The 15977-nt window shown below is 40.9% G+C and overlaps 1 long non-coding RNA gene across 1 annotated transcript in view; it reads right to left on the minus strand.

Moving 5' to 3' along the window:
- Nucleotides 1-13278, minus strand: part of LOC109300714 — a 105887-nt gene extending 92609 nt beyond the window's left edge. Inside the window, exon 1 of the long non-coding RNA XR_002098307.1 lies at nucleotides 13212-13278. This is a non-coding gene — a long non-coding RNA (uncharacterized LOC109300714). The remainder of the gene's footprint in view (nucleotides 1-13211) is intronic.
- Nucleotides 13279-15977: the final 2699 nt, after the last annotated feature.

Consider the following 15977-nt stretch of genomic DNA (forward strand, 5'->3'; position numbering starts at 1 on the left):
GCAGCCTTTCTGAACACCTCCAACACTGTAAAGAGGCTGGATAGTTAGCTTAAGTATCCAGCTCTGGATTTTCCAAGGCAAACAAACAGATGGACTAATGCAACACTTTCCCAGCCACTAGTATGACTGGGCATTGTGTCGGGCAGCTCTGGGCTGGTGTATTCTGGGCATACTTCAGAGCATTCCAGGATGTCCCCAGGTAGCAAGAGGCACCCCTTGTTCGGGGCAACAGCCTATGACTTTCTTTTCTTTTTCTTGCGGTGGAGGAAGACTGTAAGTGCTATACCTGCTCCTGGGCCCCTTGGTAAATAACTTTAGTAAAAAGTAGACCACCAGCTATAAAGTTTGGTTGAACTCAATTTTCTCTTAACCCTCCTTCAAAAACCAATCCCCCCCCAAAAAAGAAAAAAATCCCAACCTCCCAAAAAACTAAAAAACAAACAAACAAAAAGACCCTCAAACAGATGCATTTTAGAGGTTACCGAGAACCTGCCAAGTAAATTAGACCCTTTGTCTTTTTTTAATACTGTACTGCACACATTTATGTGAAGAGGGCTGCAAAATGTGAAATAATCAGCCACTGGGCCACACTGTCCCACACAAACAGCTCGACTGCATCATCAGGCGTCTAGCTGGATCACAGGCAGGACTATTGCTCCTCTGCTCAGCTACCAGCTCTGTAAGGAACAATTCTGTCACTGGATCCCAGCAGGGAAAGAAAAGCCCAGAGAACGAAGTAGATTCAGCAACAGCAAAAAACAAAAAAAGGCAATGGCATTAGATGATGGGGACAAAAGGGAGGGAGCTTAATTTTGGTTCTAGGCTTCTTGGTCCAGTCTCTGCCCTCACAGAGAGATCCCAAGCCCTAAATCCCAATATGGTACTCAGACACCACAGCTTTCCTCCTCAAGTGATCTTCACACCCATATCTAGCCCAAAAAATTCCATGCCCTTCATGTACCATACCCTACTTGAGTTTCTTCTAACATCCCAGTCCCTATTGACACACCCAAGTAACCCAACAACCCCACACAACTTCTATCACCATCCCCCCCTAGGTGCCATAGCATCTAACACTTACAGGGAGCATCCACATGTTCATTAATGCGCTTTAGGTAATGCACATTAAATCTGGTACCCCCATTGCGAGGGCACTTTTACACATGCTCTGGAGGTGCGCGTATGTGGTGGGGAAGCATTGCTTTAATTCAGGTGGCTCTGAGAGTTTCTCTAATTAAAGCACTGCTGCATCTTGTGTATCAGTGTCTCTGCACTTAAAAATGGCAGCAGGGGATACAGGAGGTGCTGGAACATGCTGGAATTCCAGTGTGTTGGAGCAGCCTCATCACTCATGTACAGGCACCCTGAAGTACTAGAAATATGTGCATTAGCCATTGCAATGCTCATTAGCTAAAGAGCATGTTTTTTTGTGATGCTTTATTCATAGATACTAGGGACAGAAGGGACCTCAACAGACCATCGAGTCTGACCCCCTGCCTAGGCAGGAAAGAGTGCTGGGGTCAGATGACCCCAGCCAGGTGCCTATCCAGCCTTCTCTTAAAGACCCCCAAGGTAGGGGAGAGCACCACCTCCCTTGGAAGCCCATTCCAAAGTTTGGCCACCCTTACCGTGAAGAAGTTTTTCCTGATATCTAGCCTAAATCTGCTCTCTGTCAGTTTGTGACCATTGTTCCTTGTTACCCCAAGAGGCGCCCTGGTGAACAGAGCATGTCCGATCCCTTGCTGCGTCCCCCTAATGAATTTGTAGGTGGCCACAAGATCACCTCTCAGCCTTCTCTTGCGGAGGCTGAAGAGGTCCAGGTCCCTCAGTCTCTTCTCACAGAGCTTGTCCTGTAAGCCCGCAACCATACGAGTGGTCTTCCTTTGGACCCTCTCAAGTCTATCAACATCCTTCTTGAAGTATGGTGCCCCAAACTGGCCCCAGTACTCCAACTGTGGTCTGACCAATGCCGCATAGAGGAGAAGTATCACCTCCTTGGTTCTATTTGTCATGCATCTGCTGATGCATGATAAAGTGCGGTTAGCTTTGCTGATGATTTTATTACACTGATGACTCACTATGACTCTGAGATCACTTTCTGCTTCTGTGCTGCTGAGAGGGTCACTTACCAGCAAGTAGGTGTGCTGGATATTTTTGTGCCCTAGGTGCAGCACTCTGCGCTTGTCCTTGTTATACTGCATCCTATTTTCTAACCTGTCCAGGTCTGCCTGCAATTGTTCCCTACCCTCTGGAGTGTGCACTTCACCCCACAATTTAGTATTGCCCGCAAACTCGGACAGAACACACTTCACACCCACATCGAAGTCACTGATGAAGATATTGAAGAGTACAGGTCCAAGGACCAAACCCTGAGGAACCCCACTACCCACATCCTTCCGGGTCGATACCTGTCATTGGTACTAATGCCCCAAAATGTGCATTAAAATAGGCTAATGTGCATTAAAGCACATATGTAGATGTTCCCATAGCTGCCAAAATGTGTGCATTTCCACGTCTCACTCCTGTATGGGGCAGGGTGCATAGAACGTAAGAAGAAGTTTATAGTTTTTTATATGTAAATTATATGCAGCTAGCTCACTTTAATCTAATTAGCTACATTTGTTCATTAGATACAAGATAGCTCATTAGCTGTAATTAAAATATTATACATGGAGTAGTGCAACACTTGACAATTGTTTATAAAACTGAATGAACTGTACATGCCCTGATCACGTGGCTCCATAAAAGATCAACACAAAATTAGCCTGGCTTTAAAGAAAGAAAGCAATAACCTGAACATATTAGTGTTTGTTGCAATTTCGCTCACCAAAGTCAGGTACACAGGCAAGGAGGTCTTGTAAAGATGCATTTCTTTGTTCTCTGTTATTTGGACCGGATTTACAGTACAAAAGTTAAAGTTGCTTAAGAAGATATGGTTCCACTGAGGTCTCTTAAGTCCATCAACTAGCTGCTTAATACTATGAAAATTTCCTATGGGCTACTTTATTTTAGTGCCACAGTTGCTGTTAATTATTTTTAAAAATAAATTGTGTAGTTATATATCATGTTGTCTGGTTAAGAACCGATGCTGGTTCATTCTAAACTGTCCAAAATAACATGGGGGAAGGGAGGAGAATAAGGGCTTGAGCTCTGAACAGAGTTCAAACTACTTCACATCATCCCTGTTCAAAGCAGAAGCTTTAATAATCTCCTGGAAGTGATTTATTATTAGTATGTGTACAAATTTTTCAAACCCTCAGGAGATCTGTAACTTGCAGATGTAACCAGAGATTAACGCCCATCATCTCTGGTGAGGGCTCTGCCCTAACACTTCAGCTAGCAGTAACAACAATTCTCTCTTCTCCTCATATTCCTTAGTGTATTATGGTACTCCTGTGCTTTTCAAGAAGTCCCATGGTGGTTTCAACCTAAATATTTTGTATGATTTAGCTCAGCTGGTTTTAACTGCCAGAGTACAGCAGTTTTTGTTATTTTTTTTAATTACACACAACCAATTTTAAAAAAGAAAAAAAAATGAAAATCGACTGTCTAAGAATTTTCCAACCCCATGGGCCCATTTAGACACTTCTATCAATTGTAAAGTATTTGACAATAGTCTTAGGGCCACCAGTGACCTTCTAGTGCCACTGAGCTAGCATCACACCTGCTGCTTCATGCTTGCCAAGAGGATTTGGGGGAGGGAGAGTGGGGGGTTATCCTAGTGTTTTTCCCTCTCTTTGATTACCAGTAAATCAGACTTAGACTTACTCTTTCTTCCTACATTGAAAAGCTGCCAGTCTTCAAGTGTCTCTCATTAGCTTTTAAAACCTATGCTCTACTGAAGAGGAGTTAAAACTTTTTTTCCTGGCACTGGCTGAAATCTCAATGTCTGCATTAAGGCACCAAATCCTAATAGCTACTGAAGGCAGATTGGGAAACCAGCACTGAACATGATACATGAAATCAAATCTTGGGGCACAAGTGTTTTAGTTTTAGATGAGAGCATTTGCTTTTAAAATGTAGAAGGGCACAAAGAGTCCAAAGCAGGAGAAAAGGCATATAATGTAGTTTTGTTCTAATAAAGGCAGTTTTCTCTAATGCTTTAAGCAGGACACAGAGTATCAAATGCTCTGTGCTCCACGAGTTTAACTAGCTGTACTTTCATATGTCATAAAGATGTTCTGAGGCACAATTCATTCACGTTTTAATTTTCCTTGGTAGGTTAAAGACGCTAAGCATCAGAGTGAATGAAACATAATTAGCATCTTTTTTTGCCTAATTTAAGACAATTGGATTCTAAGAACTTCTAGCTGCCAAATTCTAAATTTCCTCTTTCTTTGGTAGTGGCATCGTAACCATTACGAGCCCAGGGTAAAAGAGCCAGTTGTCTTGTCCCTTCCATTTACGAAATCACATATTTTCTTTTGATTTGTGAATTGCTTCAAAGATGTCAAAGGCATGTGTCTTCCTTATGGGCCAAGGCCAGATTTCTGTTTTCAGTACACCACTGAGACTTCTGGAAAACCCACTGATTTCAGGGTCACTCAAGGAAGGATTTGGAAATAAATGAGATTTAAAGACTGGCCTCTTTTGGGGGTACCCAAGTTCAATAAAGCACCATCCCCCCCCCCCTTTTTTTTAAGGAACAAAGCAGACTGAGCAACTTGACTCCAATACATTGTGTTCTCACCACTGCGCGAAACAACATAACATTGAAAAGCTCCTTCCTGATCCATTGGTATTGATATGCATGAGCAAAATGCTTTTTAGAACTTAATGTCTGAATTCGGGGAACTGAGGGGCCACGTTCTGTGCTCAGTTACCTCGGTAGCTGCGGGTTTAAATGGAATCACGTCAGTGTGACCGAGTAGAGAATTTGTCCCCTTATCACCACTCTGGGCTCAAGGAGGTGCAGCCAAGCCCTGAATAAGTGAAAAAAAAGGTGGTGGGGAGGGATGCAAGAAAAGCAATGCAACTTCATTAGGAGTCAGCACTGCAACACTTACTGCTGAAGATTTTCATCCATCACTGTTCAGAGGCTGAATTTTAAAACAAGATCCTACCACAAGCAAGGAGTACCTGAAGCTAGAAGACTGAGAAGAGGATCTGGAGAGTGATGGAAATATGACTTCCAAAACAAACAGAGGAAGATTGGATCGTGATTCATACCATTGGATGTAATCATTCAATCAGCTTAGTGACTATTTCTCCTCTTCTAGTTTACCCAGCTGAGTGATACCATGTATTCTCAAGAGAAGCTAACAGCTAGTTGAGGGTTACCATTTAGGCTCTGGAAAATGATTTTTTAAAGCAAGTGTTACATGACCTAGCATGAATACAAATATTTGATGGCTTTCTTTAATTACTTGGAAAGTTTTTTACCATTTTCAGGACAAACACAGAAGCAGTGAGCTAAAGCCAGAAATCCAGAAAGAGAAACTGACCTTAAAGAAATAGTGTAAGGTAGTTGTACTGACCAACCTGAGCTGCATGAGGAAAGCAAATAGCATAAATCTACCTCAGGAAAGTCCGTAGGTTTTAAAATTTTAGGGTCAGATCCTTCCTTAAGGGCCAGGCCCTCAATTATTTTTTAAATGTCTTATTGTTCTTAATTGCACAGAGAAGCACAATATTTTTATTCTGATAATGCCCAGAAGTCTTCATTACAAATTCTTATTTCCTCCACTTGTGAGTTTACATCTTTGAACAACTACCTTATTGTCTCTGGAACCGATTTCTACTGCCGCCTTTCTTCTCTTTGTTAAACTAGAGGAAAGGGTGCTGCTGAATGGGGCCAGAAACATGACTCAGAGAGCTACTATCTTGCCTATCTAATCATGCATTAGCGTGATTTGAGTCTATGTAGCAATGTTGAGATTGCAAAAGATCTGCTAAAAATGAGTTCACAAGGAAGAGCTGAACTTCTTCAAACCGGAGAACAAACCAATATATAATACTTGAAGCAAGATCCCTCTAAGCACCCAGGACCATGCCCAGATATGTTGATATTATTGACACTTTATTTCCAAATTTAGCAAAGTAGGTCACCCACCTCTTCCCCTCGCCTCATCACCCAGGCCTGCTTCTCTTTCTGAGACCTGACTATCTTTATTTCCTTCCTTTCTGATAGAAGGGAGATCAGCCTACACCCCCAGAGCATGGGTTCCTAGATATCTTTTCCACCTTGATACTCTGTTTCTGTAACAAACGGCTTAAGCACGAGCTTATAGGGGCAATGAGTGTGTGGGGAAGAAATCTCCTGAACCTACTCAAATCCTCTCATGAGTCTCTAATTACAAAGATGAGCTCCTATAATGTAAGAGCCTTCTGGCCAAGTCACTTCTTAATAGAGCAGAACTTCTCCCAGAATCAGGATACCAGAAATGTGCGACTAGAGTCTTTGTCTTCTTTTATGTAAGGCTTCCTTTCTGGGCAGCAGAAGAGATGCAAGGGATGTGCATTTGACTTCAGAAGAACACCAGGGGATTGGAAAAAGAAAAGAGGACTTGTAAACTGAATCTCTCTCAAAAGTAGCCCCTTGAACAGGCATTTGAGGATATTTGGTATGTCTCATTTCACTTTGATATCCAGTGCTGAAAGGAACTCAGAGGCTTTGTGAGGACAAAAACTTGGACTTGCAGCACACTGTATGTTCTTGGAGCTTGTTTTCACTCTATGGCGCAGTTGCTGGCAGCACAGAACAGACAACAGAGCTCTGCCTACATTCCCCAGCCAGGGAGCAGCCTTTCCAGACATCATTTGCAACTCAGCGGAGGGAACCCAAGTAATTACGTAACCCAGCTCTACCCCACGCTCACAGTCGCATGCACACGTGTGTGCACACGCACGCATACTTTACAGTTACGGATTTTGTTTCTGGAAAGTTGCCCGAGACGTTCAGTGCCTCAATAGACATCGTAATAGGCTCAGAACCAGAGAATCGTTAGATTTGGAAAACACCTCAACTGGGTCAATCCTATCCATTATTCTGCCTCATGGGAGAAGTGATCTCACTATCCCTAAACTATCCCCAACAGACGGGTGTCAAGTCTAGCCTTGCATAGCTCAAGTGATGGCACTGGTAACCTCCCTTGGAAACTTAGTGCATTGCCTAACTTTTCTTAGAGTTATACAATTTTTCCTAAGACGTCTCTGCTTCAGTTCATTCTGTCCTCATTGACTAATCAAAATAATTGGTCCCTATCCTCTTTATAACAATACTTGATGTATTCGTAGATGGTTATGTTTCCCCTCAGTCTTCTTATGGTCTAGACTGAACGTGATCTGCAGCTCCCTCGAAGTTTCCACAAGGATCTAAATGGCTATTGCAGCTCCACAGGGGCTCAGAAAGGGAGGCCTGGCTATAGTAGTTCTCTAACAGTTGTGAAAAGGGATTTTGCTTCACTTTTTAATAAGCAAGCAATATAATCTGTCACTGCAAGATGTTCTCATATTCTCTCTTTCACCAGAATTTCACATTCCCCAATCCCATCACAGATTACTTAATGCTGTAGCTATTCCATTTTGTGTCTTGATTCTACTAGCTCTCTTGAGCTAAGTTAGTTTGTGTGTACTCAAAACTTGGATCAATTTTGCTTACTGATTGTGTGTGTGTGTTTGTGTGTGTGTGTGTGTTTGCGCATGCGCACGTGCGCGCGCATGCCCTACAAAATCCAGGCCTAATTTTCATACCTAAAAAAAATTCAAGAGAAGCGCTACAGTGAAACCAAACTGATGTAAGAGGTAAAGGAGTGCTATTTACTTTATTCAAGAGAAATTTAAGAAGGAATTTGATCAGAGTCTATCTATAATTTTCTATGCAAGGAGAAGATATATGAGGACTTGCTAATTTAGCAGGCCTAAGGAATAACAAGATCCACATGCGGGAAGCTGAAGTCAACTGTTCAAAATGGAAACAAATGGAAATGTTTAACAGTGAAGACAGGTTACCAGGGAATGTGTCAAATTCTGCACCACAGAATCTTTAAATCAAGACTGCATGCTTTTCTAAAAGATGTGCTCCACTTCAACTACAAGTTCTTGGGCTAAACGAGGAATCATTAGGTTAAATTCTATGGTCTGTGTTATGTAGAGAGCTTATAATATAGTCTCTCTAGGCCTAAAATTCACATTATGTAATGTGCATCTACTACTTATATATTTCAGGAAAGGCTATATTTCTGAACTGTGAGGTAGAGCAAAATGAAATGGGAGTAATTTTTACCATAACATTTTTTGAAGAATATCCCATCCCTTTCATACCCCCCCCCGTAATTTTATATATAAAAACATTACCTAGGGGGTTAAATAAGCGAAGGGTTTGTCTAAGTGAAATTTCAGTATTTGGCCATTCACAGGAAAAAACGCACAACAAATTTTAGAAACCTGCTTTCTTTTTATTCTTCTTCATATTTAAGACACCTGTTTCCTCCTTTTCCTCTGGGTGTCCTGGCAAGTATTATTAGAGGGAAAATAAGCCACCCAGAAGATGATCTGCACAAGGCCACAAAGAATTAATGGTAGAGTTGAAGGTAAAAACCCCCTCAAAAACCTTTTTCTCTAGGATTGTTTTATTTTTTGATGAAGAAGAGGAGGAGCTTCCTTTAGTTTCCCATTCCCACTTGCCACACCATGCTTTAAATATAACTGAAGTATTGCAAACTAGAGATTTCCATCTTCATATTTTATTTATTTGGTTCCCTGGCCCCTCTCTTGGAAAGTTTCCTCTCCATCTCCATCCCTTTGAGCCTGCTAGCTTCCCTTCAGAATTCATCCCTATGGGCTGCAGGTTGGCAATCATACATTATTAGAAAGGTTATCCCTCTTCTTGAATTCCCACCCTTTCTTTATTAATGTTAAACACCACAGAGACTAATAGATCTTATAAGGTAAATTAAATCTCTCTCTGTCTTTCTCTCTCTCTCTTTGTTTAAAATGGGATGATATGATATCGACTGTACACCTATTAATGATAGGAGGACTCAATATAAACACGTAATTAATAACTAAATAAATAAGTATAAGGACTAGGCCCCAGTGCCGCAGTAATTTATTAAATATAATACGGAAGATTGGCCTGTGTTGTCTGACGTCAGATCAAAGTATTAAAAGGGCGTCATTGAAAAAGGTTAAGGCCTATTAAAATGTTATAATTTTGCAGTCTTTAATGTTATTAGTATTTTCCATTTGATGTTGCCGGATAATAACTAACATCTACAGCGCACTGTACACATCTTGCCTTTGGTCAGCATCTGTAGAAAGTATACTTCATTTTGGGGGAATGGGGGAATAGCCATTTTCTAACTATAGTACTATAACAAGCATTACCACAATGGAACAGGTGCAGCCCAGAAGCATCCCTTTTTCTAGACAGCCAGACATGCAAGCAGACATTATAAACAGTGCCTTATTTTGTCCTGCTTCTAAATCATGTGATGGTGTCAGTCAAGAAGAATTGGGATAGGTTTCAAAGGCAAACTAATCAATACTACAATCTAAAAGGCAGGATTTTACTTTTTCTTTTTAAAATACACTTTTCAAACCTGGCTTCAACTTCTTTTTCCCCAAACTCACATCCAGCTCCTCTTGGTCAGTAAATAATTTTGATGGATGTTCTCCCTAATGTGCAAGCCAATGAGACAGTAGAGAGGTCTGACAGATACCCTGCCAACCAGCTGAGCAGCATAAACTTGGGTACTCTTCTAACTTAACTCATGAACTATAGGTAGCAACAGCTGGACATTTTAAGAGTCTATTTTATTTCCACAGAAATAAGAACATTCATCAGTGTGTGAGCTCAGAGTTGCAGGACATCAGAGGCATCCTGACTTGAGTCATTTCCATGGCCTTTGCCCTACGATGATGGAGCCAACTCCCATCTCCATCTGGTAGGGTCTCAGTGCACTTAACTACATCTGACTCTGCTTGCTTTTAATGCTATTTAGCATTATTCAAAAGGTTTTGGTTTGTAGGTTCTAGAGTCCTTATCTCATTTGTATATGATGCAGCTGTTTAGGCAATGCCAGATATTGGGCATTTTACACATTTCCTCACCTCATTTCCCCACATTTATCAGCTGTGCATGCAAGTACTATCATGAGACTCTAAAGGGTCCAAAGCCTATATTTCAACTTAGTGTGATGAATGAATGAAATTAGTAGTGATCCGAACTCTCCACAGGCAAGGAGAATGTGCTAGTGGAGAAGCTGTTGCCATGGACAGCGAGATGGTAAGGGAATCTATGTAAAAGTTGCCTTGGCAAGTATTATTAGGGGGGAAATAAAACACACGGAAGCTATATAGCACAAGGCTACAAAGAGTTAATGGTTACCATTAACTGAAGGGGAAAAAAGCAGATGTTCCAACTTGCTGTGCTACAACCACTAGGCTATATTTCTTTTACATCCTGTAGGTAGACATACAATAAGAGCTTAAAGAGCGGGTACTGGGTTGGGAGCAGCCAGCAGAGCATTTAATGCTCAATAATTCTAGTATCTTTTGCCTAGCGCCATTGGGACATAGCTCTCAATATTCAATATGAAAAAGGAGAGATGGAAAAACAACGAGGCAAGGAAAAAAGATCTTGGCTGACCACAGTTTGTATAGTAATTCATAATGGGTATCTTGAATAATTGATATTAAAGTAATGTTCTTTGTTTATTGTTTTAAAAATACTTGTGGTGAGCCATCATCCACCTACTATAAATTACAAGCAACTGATAAGTCTCCATTTGCAACTCTGCGGCTAACGCCCCTTGTCCATAACCAACAGCCTTTTTCCAGCATTGGACCATGCTGAAACATTTCCAAAGCAGACTTTTAGCAGATTTCTTAGAGATTTAGCCCCTCAAAAAGACTCCCCAAAGAGCAAAGGCAGTCCAAGACAGTGAATTCAATTCTTCATCTATTAGGCTGTAATTCCTTTCTGGATGCAATTTTAATATTAGAAAAAGATTAATCTGTATACTTGAAGCCTGTTCTGTTTAATCTTAATGAGTTTTGATTTTATACACTGTGGAATCTAATCCAGCATCACTTTCAAAATTGAAAGGAATAAGGTCACTGCATTTAGAATATAAAATGGGGTCTTATCCAATGTGTGACTGGATGTTTCCAACTAGTATATTGTGTTTAAGAGAGGAAAATGAGCCATTAAAAATGAAGTATTTTTATAGAAAATCTTGACAAACATGCTGCCTCTAGTGACCTCTATATAAAAGGTGAAAAGGTTACATTAATAATTTGGAAATTATTTGGTGGAAAGGAGACCAGAGGACCTGTCTACTAATGTTAGTTCCCAGATTCCTCTAGCATGTCTTGGAGGAATTCCTTTAGGATTACTTGTGGGGAGAGGAGACCTTATTTAGTTAGAGTCAAGTATTTCTCTCTCTTTACAACAGCTTCCCAAGAATAGAAAATGTGCACAGTTCTTTTGTTGACCCCCTACCCTTAGTAGAGATGCTTGCCAAAGTTGGCTCTCAAGTCACATTGGGTAGACACAAGGCTATTAGTTTTCTAAGCATAGACAAGAGTGAATTATGATCTCGGATATAAATCCATCTTATGTATTCCTTCCCAATTTTGAGTATTCTGTGGCTGCATCTCTATCTTTAACTATTCAACGAAGCAAACAGATTAACTTGAGGGATCAAATGGTTTATCCCAACCAGACAGTTGGTCCAATAAGGAGTAACACTTGCAACAATTCTTGCGACATGCATATCTTCTGGACCATCACAGCAACACCAGCTCAATTAGCAGTGCAACCTTGGGCAAATCATGTGACTTCCCTGTACCACATTTTCCTTTTATTTAGTATACAGAGGAGTCATACATCTTTTAGAAGGATGTGAGATTTAATACGTTTACAAAGCTCTTTGGGATCATTGGATAAATAATGTTTACATGAATAAGCATAAAGAATATTACTTTTAAAAGTGAAGGCTGGACGTACAAAATTTCAAAAGTGGACTTTGGCAATAGGTCACAACAATATTTTTAATAGAATATTTTCCACCTTTTATATGTATGTTGAAGTAAATTACTCCCACTCCAGGTTGTCAGCTTATTTTCTTTTCTGAAAAGCACATGCTTAGTTTTGCGAGAACAATTTAGTGAACTGGTCTAACAGAAGTCTATTCCTGCCTTTTATAGGTGTTCTATTGCAGAGATAGGAATTTTGTACTTCTTCCTTGAAAACTGTGCCGCATTTCATTCAAAGTAACAGTATAGTATGCTGGCAGGAAATTGAAACATTGCTTATGTGACATCAAGTTTGTAAAAGATCAAGAATCCACAAGAAATAAGTAGTTTACCTTTCTGATGTGTTGTTCACATTTCTACAGATAATTCACATCCAGACAAATAAGGCTTATGGTTTCTATGAATAAGCTATAAAAAAGATAATTGCCATAGAGAAAGTTATTATTGACTGTTCTGGCAATTATTAATATACACCAAATTCAAAAGATTGTAAACCTTCTCCATTTTTTTTAGCCCACAACTATCCTTCATGTTTTGTGCATCATAGTTGCATTCTAGTGTCCCACTGCAGCCAGATGTATTGTGATTCTATTTTCATGTATGTTTAATCAAGCTTTTTAATTGTATCGAATGCCACACAAATCCCTTACCATTTCATTTCCTTCTGCTGAGGAAACAGAATGTTTTAATACTGGTTTTAACTTTTGAATACCAGTCTGCGCCAATAGCTAATCCACTTCCAATGTATCATTTATATGGCTTTTAGAAGTCCAGTTTCAATTTGTGTCATTGCATAAGAACATAACAGAATAATTTCGACCCAGACTATAATTAATTGGCATAAGTAACTTGCATCTGTCACGGTAATATGGGTTTTTAAAAATTAGTTCTAATAGAGCTGGTTAAGTGAAAACAATGGCATCTGCATCTGCTCCATAACTCTGAATACCAGAGCTTGCAAATTCCAAATGGGAACTCCAGAAAATGAGCAATTTAGAAAATGGGGTTTCAGTCTCTCTGTGGCTCAAGTTTCCTCACTTAAACTATAGAACAACACCCACTTCTGGAAAGCTTTGGTTGTTTTATGCAAGAAAAGTGATATATAAAGTAGTCTGTCATTACATACACATTTGAGTTTATCAAACAATGCAGTACTGAGGAGAGGGGTATATATTAAACCAAACTTCCACAAGGATCTCAATCTTCTATTTTCCACCCAAAGGCCCTACCTGATGACTGGAACTTCTCTTTTTCCTGTCTTCAAGTTCCCCAATAGCCTCACAGGGTTTTCCACCTCTTACTCTATAAAATAAAAATAAATAAGAATATGTTAGTACTGACTCTACCTCTAGAACAGAGAGGCACAATATCTATGAATCAGCATGGGGGAGTTAAAGGGTGTTATTTTAAGGGGCTGGTCCTAAGAATTCCCCTCAGATCAACCAGAAACTGGTTTAAGAAATAATGCGGCTTAATGGCTTTTGTTTTTTCTGATAGCTGTGGACATCATTCTTTTGAGGAGGACCCTGTATGCTCCAGAGCACAATAGGACCAAATTCTGCAGCAACAATTCCTGAATTCAGTGGCAAGAATCCCTAAATTGTTATGCAATGTTAATTTATCCATCTCCATTAAACTTTTCATTTGGAGTCTCTTATCCCCAAGTGCATGCACGTGCCTCCTGCTATGGCTCATAGCTGAAAATACACGCTGATGTAAAATTCTTTGGTGATCATATTCAGCAATGATTATTACTTTACACACTGGACATTTTCTGCTACGTTTTCTAGGCACTGTGGCAGTCACAATATTATCCAGGAAAAAGATGAATTCTGCAGCCACAGATTATGGAATATTTGGTGCCCTGCTCTTACTAGTTTGGTTTCTTCCTTTCATAGAATCACAGAATCATAGAAGTTGGGTCGGAAGGGACCTTGTAGATCTTCAAGTCCGACCCCCTGCCAGGGCAGGAGAAAAACTGGGCTCAAATGAGTCCAGCCAAGTAGGCATCAAGCCTCCTCTTAAAGACCCCCAGGGTAGGAGCCAGCACCACTTCCCTTGGAAGTTGGTTCCAGCTCTAGCCGCCCTAACTGTGAAGTAGTTCTTACGGGTTTCAAGTCTTTCAAAAGACTGCTATATGCCAAATGTCACATTTCATAGAAGAATTGCACAGTGTAGTGTCTTTAAATGCACCACTCTGGGTGTGTCTACATGAGACATTTTACTGCGCAGTCGATTAACCTACTGCATAGTAAAGCATCACCATCTACATGTGTGCTTTACTGTGCAGTAAATTAGACTACTGTGCAGTTAGCCACTACCTGTAAATACAGTTAGTAAACTAACTGAGAAGTAGATACTGCACAGTAGCACATGTGTGGGAGCAAATTTGGGAAGCCCCACTGAGCACAGGGCTTGTCCCTATGTGCAGGGGGCCAGGAGAGCTCTACAGCAGCAGCTGTCTCCCAGTCCCCTGCACATCAGGACCCTTCCCAATGTGCATGGGGCTAAGGAGACAGCTGCAGCTGGCAGAGCTCTCCTGGTCCCATGTGCATGGGGACCAGATGTGTGCTCCTTGCTAGCCCCTGGCTAGCACCCTAGGGGAGCCTGGCTGCTGCAGGGGGCCAGAACAGGGTAGGAGCAGCCCTGTACCAGGCTGCTCCTGTTGGGAGCAGATTTGCTCCCAACAGGGATCTTGTGTAGACATGCTCTGAGGGAAGGCTTACTGTGCAGTAAGCCTTTATAGCATTAATAGCACATGTAGACAGACCATCTGTGTACTGTTTTTAAATGCTTTCAAATGCATAGCGGGAGACATGTCATGTCAGGCACTCTGAGCTCTTTCTTGCTATTGTCTACATACAAATATCCTATGAGCCTTCCTTTACAACTCTGGCAATACATTTCCATCTTCAGTTGCAACCTTCTAGATTTCTGTGCATAGCTTAGGCTAAGCAGAGACTGACAATCCTGTCAAACTGAATGGTAGTGTTTTTATATGGTAATAAATATTTAACCATGCCTGGTTTGAAATGACAATGCTCATTTCACTTGTGAGTGATACAGGATTTGAACTAGAGTCATTTGGAAGTAAAAGATTAATGTTACCATTCATCAGACAGCGTAGCCTTTCTGCTCCTGTTTCCTCCCCTCTCAGTTTCTTGCCAACCTACAGAAGCTTCCCATCTCAACATAAAAACAGAGGATGTTCTGGTAATTTGCCTTGAACATGAATGTACATGTTCATTCATTTGAGCTTATTAGCTCCTGAAACACAAAGTTCATTATAACCTTGCTCAAGAAAGCAGAGACCTTAAAAAAGGTAAACTAAAAAACACTTGCCAATACTACATATGAAACTTTTTTTTACCTTACTAATTGGGCAAGATTCAGAATGATATGCAACTTATTCACCTGCGGTATTAACACACCTCTCTGAGCTTGCTGCAAGCATGCACTGGGTTGATATTTTGTAAAAATCCATTGCTTTCTTTTCTGGAAGTTAGGATACCTGGCTCAGGCACTGATTTCTTTTCCTAATATAAACAACTTGCAGGGCTGTAACTTGAATAATTATTCCAGTCAAAAATGGATAATAGTTTCATAGTAGGTAGGGTTGGAAGGCATCTGAGCAGATCATCAAGTCCGACCCTCTGCCATGACATGAAAGAGTACTGGGGTCAAACGATCCCGGCTAGGTGATTATCTAGCCTCCTTTTGAACACCCCCAGGGTAGAAGCGAGCACCACTTCCCTTGGAAGTTGGTTCCAGATTCTAGCTGCCCTGACTGTGAAGTAGTACCTCCTGATGTCTAGCCGGAACCTACTCTCCATCAACTTACGGCCATTATTCCTTGTTACTCCCGGTAGTGCTCGGAGGAACAGGGACTCTCCCATTGCCTGTTGGTCCCCCTTGGTCAGTTTATAGACGGCCACCAGATCCCCTCTCAACCTCCTCTTGTGGAGGCTGAACAGGTTCAGGTCCTGTAGCCTCTC

Source organism: Gavialis gangeticus, unplaced genomic scaffold, assembly GCF_001723915.1.
Source record: "Gavialis gangeticus isolate Ggan-Ray unplaced genomic scaffold, GavGan_comp1, whole genome shotgun sequence".
Taxonomy (NCBI): Eukaryota; Metazoa; Chordata; order Crocodylia; family Gavialidae; genus Gavialis; species Gavialis gangeticus.